The sequence below is a fragment of the Trachemys scripta genome, chromosome 1 (assembly GCF_013100865.1).
Source record: "Trachemys scripta elegans isolate TJP31775 chromosome 1, CAS_Tse_1.0, whole genome shotgun sequence".
Lineage (NCBI taxonomy): Eukaryota > Metazoa > Chordata > Testudines > Emydidae > Trachemys > Trachemys scripta.
Genome location: NC_048298.1, coordinates 300,841,077 through 300,848,637, shown reverse-complemented (window position 1 = coordinate 300,848,637; position 7,561 = coordinate 300,841,077). Strand labels below are relative to the sequence as shown.

At 48.7% G+C, this 7,561-nt stretch overlaps 1 protein-coding gene across 4 annotated transcripts in view; it reads left to right on the top strand.

Moving 5' to 3' along the window:
- Nucleotides 1-7,561, top strand: part of MTUS2 (microtubule associated scaffold protein 2) — a 491,119-nt gene that overhangs the window by 375,932 nt on the left and 107,626 nt on the right. The gene's annotated exons all lie outside the window — the stretch shown is intronic.

Genomic DNA, 7,561 nt, shown 5'->3' with positions numbered 1-7,561 from the left:
GGGACTCCCATGCCCCATCCAATCCCCCCTGATCCCTGACTGCCCCCTCCAGAGACCCCCACCCCTAACTACCACCCCCTGGGATCCCAACCCCAATCCAACCCACCCTGTCCCCTGACTGCCCCCAGCCCTTATCCAACTCCCCTGGCCCTGTACTCCTTACCATGAGATGAGGCTCCTAGCCTCCTCACAGAGCCAAACACTGCCCCGCAGGAGTGCGCAGCCCGGCCCCCAGAGTGCTGCGTATGCGGCGTCATGGCTCTAGGGGAGAGGGAAAGGGGGGAGGGGCCGGCGGCTTGCTGCGCTCAGCCGAGCATTCCAGCCCAGGAGCACAGACCCCGCGGCTTGCCACGCCAGGAGAGTGGAGCCATTTGCCCACCCCTGCATTAGGGTGTGCCTGGGCACACCGGGCACACCCCGTGCTCACGCCTATGCTATCACAGTTGGAAGGGACCTCAGGAGGTCATCCAGTCCAACCCCCTGCTCAAAGCAGGACCAATCCCCAACTAAATCATCCCAGCCAGGGCTTTGTCAAGCCTGACCATAAAAACCTCTAAGGAAGGAGATTCCACCACCTCCCTAGATAACCCATTCCAGTGCTTCACCTCCTAGTGAAAAAGGTTTTCCTAATATCCAACCTAAACCTCCCCCATTGTAACTTGAGACCATTACTCCTTGTTCTGTCATCTGGTACCACTGAGAACAGTCTAGATCCATCGTCTTTGGAACCCCCTTTCAAGTAGTTGAAAGCAGCTATCAAATCCCTCCTCATTCTTCTCTTCTGCAGACTAAACAATCCCAGTTCCCTCAGCCTCTCCTCATAAGTCATGTGCCCCAGTCCCCTAATCATTTTTGTTGCCCTCCGCTGGACTCTTTCCAATTTTTCCACATCCTTCTTGTAGTGTGGGGCCCAAAACTGGACACAGTACTCCAGATGTGGCCTCACCAATGTCGAATAGATGGGAATGATCACATCCCTCTATCTGCTGGCAATGCCCCTACTTATACAGCCCAAAATGCGGTTAGCCTTCTTGGCAACAAGAGCACACTGTTGACTGATATCCAGCTTCTCGTCCACTGTAACCCCTAGGTCCTTTTCTGCAGAACTGCTACCTAGCCATTCGGTCCCTAGTCTGTAGCAATGCATGGGATTCTTCCATCCTAAGTGTAGGACTCTGCAATTACCCTTGTTGAACCTCATCAGATTTCTTTTGGCCCAATCCTCTAATTTATCTAGGTCCCTCTGTATCCTATCCCTACCCTCCAGTGTATTTACCACTCCTCCCAGTTTAGTGTCATCTGCAAACTTGCTGAGGGTGCAGTTCACACCAACAAAACCGGCCCCAGGACGGACCCGTGGGGCACTCTGGTTGATACCGGCTGCCAACTAGACATGGAGCCGTTGATCACTACCCGTTGAGGCTGACGATCTAGCTAGCTTTCTATCCACCTTATAGTCCATTCATCCAGCCCATACTTCTTTAACTTGCCGGCAAGAATACTGTGGGAGACCGTATCAAAAGCTTTGCTAAAGTCAAGGAATAATACATCCACTGCTTTCCCCTCATCCACAGGGCCAGTTATCTCATCATAGAAGGCAATTAGGTTAGTCAGGCATGACTTGCTCTTGGTGAATCCATGCTGACTGTTCCTGATCGCTTTCCTCTCGTCTAAGTGCTTCAGAATTGATTCCTTGAGGACCTGCTCCATGATTTTTCCAGGGACTGAGGTGAGGCTGACTGGCCTGTAGTTCCGCAGATCCTCCTCTTTCCCTTTTTTTAAAGATGGGCACTGCATTAGCCTTTTTTCAGTCTTCCGGGACCTCCCCCGATCACCATGAGTTTTCCAAGATAATGGCCAATGGCTCTGCAATCACATCCGCCAACTCTTTTAGCACCCTCGGATGCAGCGCATCCGGCCCCATGGGACTTGTGCTCGTCCAGCTTTTCTAAATAGTCCCAAACCACTTCTTTCTCCAAAGAGGGCTGGTCACCTCCGCCCCATGCTGTGCTGCCCAGTGCAGTAGTCTGGGAGCTGACCTTATTCGTGACGACAGAGGCAAAAAAAGCATTGAGTACATTAGCTTTTTCCATATCCTCTGTCACTAGGTTACCTCCCTCATTCAGTAAGGGGTGCACACTTTCCTTGACTTTCTTCTTGTTGATAATGTACCTGAAAAAAACCTTCTTGTTACTCTTAACATCTCTTGCTAGCTGCAACTCCAAGTGTGATTTGGCCTTCCTGATTTCACTCCTGCATGCCTGAGCAATATTTTTATACTCCTCCCTGGTCATTTGTCCAATCTTCCACCTCTTGTAAGCTTCTTTTTTGTGTTTAAGATCAGCAAGGATTTCACTGTTAAGCAAAGCTGGTCGCCTGTAGGGTTACCATATTTAACAAATAAAAAAAGAGGACCCTGCACGGGGCCCTGGCCCCGCCCATTTCCCGCCCCTTCCCCGCCCCAACCCCACCCTAACTCCGCCTCCTCCTCCCTCCCACTCCCAGCCACGCGAAAAGGGCTGCCCGAGCGCTACCGGCTTCACGGTTTGCCGGGCAGCCCCCAGACCCTGTGCCCCTGGCCGGCGCTTCCCCAGTGCAGCTGGAGCCCAGGAGGGGAAGCGCCCAGCCGGGGGCACAGGGTCTGGAGGCTGCCCGGCAAACCGTGAAGCCGGTAGCGCTTGGGCTTCGGGCAGCCCCTATGCCTCCGGACCCTGCGCCCCTGGCCGGGCACTTCCCCTCCCGGGCTCCAGAGGCATAGGGGCTGCCCGAAGCCGGTAGCGCTCGGGCAGCTCGGCTCTTAAACAGAGCCGAAGAGTCAGGGGAGGAGCAGAGCAGCCGTGGGAGGGGAAGTACCCGGCCGACATTTTCCCGGACATGTTCGGCTTTTTGGCAATTCCCCCCGGACGGGGGTTTGATTGCCGAAAAGCCAGACATGTCCGGGAAAAAACGGACATATAGAAACCCTAGTCGCCTGCCATATTTACTATTCTTTCTACAAATCGGGATGGTTTGTTCCTGCAACCTCAATAAGGATTCTTTAAAATACAGCCAGCTCTCCTGGACTCCTTTCCCCCTCATGTTATTCTCCCAGGGGATCCTGCCCATCAGTTCCCTGAGGGAGTCAAAGTCTGCTTTTCTGAAGTCCAGGGTCCGTATTCTGCTGCTCTCCTTTCTTCCTTGTGTCAGGATCCTGAACTCGAACATCTCATGGTCATTGCCTCCCAGGTTCCCATCCACTTTTGCTTCCCCTACTAATTCTTCCCGGTTTGGGAGCAGCAGGTCAAGAAGAGCTCTGCCTCTAGTTGGTTCCTCTAGCACTTGCACCAGGAAATTGTCCCCTACACTTTCCAAAAACTTCCTGGATTGACTGTGCACTGCTGTATTGCTCTCCCAGCAGATATCAGGGTGATTGAGGTCTCCCATGAGAACCAGGGCCTGCGATCTATTAACTTCTGTTAGTTGCCGGAAGAAAGCCTCGTCCACCTCATCCCCCTGGTCTGGTGATCTATAGTAGATTCCCACTACGACATCACCCTTGTTGCTCACACTTCTAAACTTAATCCAGAGACTCTCAGGTTTTTCTTCAGTTTCATACCAGAGCTCTGAGCAGTCATGCTCTTACATACAGTGCAACTCCCCCACCTTTTCTGCCCTGCCTGTCCTTCCTGAACAGTTTATATCCATCCATGACAGTACTCCAGTCATGTGACTTATCCCACCAAGTCTCTGTTATTCCAATCACATCACTCCCCAGCCCCACCGGACTAGCAGCTGGTGCACTAGTGCACAGTAGAAGGCCCTACTGGGGTGCCCCCAGCACTGCCCCGGCTCCGGGCCCAGTGCTTGGGAGTTAAAGGAACCTTGGGCTGGCTGTGGGCAGGACCATGGTGCCTCCCGGACCATGGAGCCCCTGGGCAGTTGCCCACCTGTAAGGCCAACCCTGCCCCCCCCCCAAAGTGATGACCTCCCCATACCCTGAGACCCTCACTTCTGCGCTGCTGCTGGCAGTGGAACTGGCTTTAGAGCTCGGTGCCCGGCCAGTAGCCGCTGCGCTTCAGCTGCCCAGCTCTGAAGGCAGCACCCCTGCCAGCAACAGTGCAGAAGTAAGGGTGGCAATCCTGCGATCCCCTCCCACAGTTACAATACCGTGAAATTGACTATTTTAAAAATCCTATGACCATGAAATTGACCAAAATAGACTGTGAATTTCATAGGGCCCTAATCATAATGTACTCAATTATGAAATGTTGCAAAATCTGGCCTCCTTTGCAGCCACATGTTGTGGACACAATTAATCATGAATGCTGGTGTGGTTTTTTTTTGTTTGTTTTTGTAGCTGTCATTTAAGTCATTTGCAATTCTAAGAACCTGACTGCACACTCAAATAGGGTACCTAAGCATTTACAATATCTGAATCGTACCTGCAAATACTTGTGGGTCCCATGCTGGCTCATTAAACTGTGTAATGTCACTGGTGTGTAGACTGGCTGTCCTACAAAAATTACAGGTATTTTCTGTTGCCATATTGACAGAAATGAGGTCAGTGAATTCCCTGAGAATTGAAGTTCATGCAGCATTTGTGTTAAAATTCTGTTTGTTCTTCTTGGCAGTTGTGTGAAATGTAAGCTCACTCATTTGTAACATAAGTTCAGAGTTCTGCATCGCTGTATGAGAGAGCTATTTATTCCTTTGCGATTGAGTTAGATTTGTCTTTTCAATGTAATAGCTACAGAAATAAGGATTCTTTTCTGTCACACTTAGTGGTGAAGGATAGTTGGAGATGAATGTCCCATTTTTATTTTTACATTTGGCAGGGCCATGTAATCTCCTTCCCTTTTCAGCCTTCCCTCACAAACGCATATTCTATTTTTAGCTTTCCCTTTCACGAATACACACACCCTTCTTCACCTTTCCCTTCCATCCACACTCACGGTATGCACATGCACGCACACACAGAAGTCTCTCTCTTCACCTCTGCCTTCCTCTAACACACACACACACTCATTTTGGGTATGTTACATAGGCCAAGTCTATCCTCTACTGGAGCACCTATTAACAAGGCATCTGACACTTTTCTTCTCTCCCTGTTGCTGAATATAGCCCCTGGGATTAAGGTTCTGGGACCAGTGAGGAAAGTTCAACCAATGAGACCCAAGGAGAGATTTAAAGTAAATGAGCCTGTAGGAGCTAAAATGTTCCAGCACAGTACGCAGGAGGGAGCTAAAAAATATAAAGAGATCAGAGATGAAGATGGACGACAGTGTTAAAATCCATGCAAGGTGTTGCCCAGTAGAACACAAAGTGTTTGGTGAGGAAGCTTCTTAATAAAAATATGAAGCCAGTGCAAATTTCCAAAGTGATGAAGCCAACACCTCAGGAACATCACCTTTCCTCGTTTCTTCAGTGTGACTGAGTAATAACACCTAGGGAAATGATATATGCTAGTCAAGTATCAGAGCAGGATTTGGAACATGACCATATCTTATGGAGCATATAAAGTGGCTCCAGTATGACTGACAGTTTAGACAGAGGCAGAGGCTAATCAGGTCAACATACACACAATAAGGCCCTATCTGCTCTATAACTATTAACAAGTCTTACAACCCAATAAAAAGATGTAGTGTAGACAGGACTTACTTTTGTCCGTGGAATTTCACTAAAGCCATGAACCGTCTAGGGTTTTAACATGTTTATTAGGACACAGAAGTCCCATCCATTGTACATTGTAAATTGTAACTGTTTTGCAACTGGGTTCCTGCCTGGACTCTGTTATAGCTGTAGATGAGATCTAGAAAATGGTGTATGTATATTTGAAACCAGTGAACCCCAGCAGGGTTTTGTTTTCAGGGAGAGACAACTCAAACCCACAGCAGTCCGATTTGTGGAATGGTGGTAGAAACTTTCTCCAGTGTGAAGTCTCCGGAGGGCAGACTATAGCTGTAGCTCAGAAAAATGCATCAATGTTTTCAAAAGGCTCAAAGCAGACTTGAACCCATGACAAGCCAGTGGTGCTCTAATCCCCACCTGCAGCTTGCTGGTTATGAGTTTTGCCCAGGGCTGCTGTCACTGTGGCTGACTCCCTTAGCACTTCCCATAGCGACAGCATCAGGAAGCTGCTAATGTTGCACAGGGATAATAGAAACTTCCTAAAAAAAGGGTGTGGGTGGGGCGTGATGGTAAAATTTAAGCACTATATTTCCAAGTTGATGTTTTTTATATAGACCTGAAAAGTAATTCCTGTGGGTTCCTGTGGGTTCTGGTGAGTCAGTCAATCAATGGAGAGTTAATTATAACTTCAGGAGGTGGAAGTTTTAAGTTCTGCTCTAAAAAGTAACTGTAAAAATAGCATATTGGGGGTTCTGTATGGTTTGTGTCTCAGTGACTCCAGAGCAGCTTTTCAAACTGCCAATCCTGCAAACTCATCCTCAGCACTGCTAGTCAGACTGGTTTATTTCTTCCTCACACATCATCACCAGGTGTAAAAGTTCTACAGCTGAACAGGCTATCAGTGATGGCTATGCAATCTTATTTTCTTTATACTGCTTCCTCAGTGACACACGTGCAACTCCGTTGTCCTCAGTTGGGTTGCACAACTGTAAGTGATTGGTCCTGTAATTGGAATTTGTTCACATATCTGTTGATGAGGCACAAAAATGAATAGAATCCAGCTTGCTGTCGATTGGCTGCACTGGCATAGCAGGGTTAACAGGAGCACAACTCTTTGGCAAAATACAGTGAGTGTTGCAGCCCTTGGGGGTTGTGTGTGTCACTAAATGCTCGTTCAATTTAGAGCAGCCCCAAAGCTGCTCTAAATTGCACCAAAGGCTGAATTGGCTATCACCCTGTTCAGAGGAGGAGCAGAAAGGTGAAGTAAAGCTACCTTTAGTGCCCTCCCAGGTACACCAATCAATTCTCTAGCACACCTGAGATTTGGGTCCTCTGTCTCCATTCCTGTGCTTAGTCCACTGGATCCCTGTTTCCATGAATTCATTCTTTTAAAGGCAGAATCTCTTCCTGTTCCTCCTCCCCCTTTTTCCAATCTCTAGCTACATGGACCCTGAATCAGAATTCAGAAAGCCACTATGAGTTTGATTACCTGTGTGCCAGATAGCATAGAAAGTACAGTATTCAGAGAAGAAGACTACCTTAAATCCATACTCACAAAACAGTTTCACAACAAGTGAGCAAACATACATGACAGTCACCCTAATTCCTGTTTAGCTTTCCTAGAAGGATATGACATTTGTCTGACAGACCATGCCTTTCCTGTTGATTTTGTGCCCGTCTTAGCTTTTATGTAACTGGAGAAGGTACAGAATACTAACAAGGGGCACAGGTTTGTTAATGAGAGGAGGACCATTGGGCCCAGTCCTGCAGTGACACCTCCTGTGAGGCGCTGAATGCCCTCAACTATCATTGCATCAGTGGGAGGTCAAGGTGCTCACCACCACGCAGGACACACTTAGGGTATGTCTACACTGCAATTAAAAACCTCTGGCTGGCCTGTGCCAGCTGACTTGGGCTAGCGGGGCTTGGACTAAGGGGCTGTTTAATTGCGGTG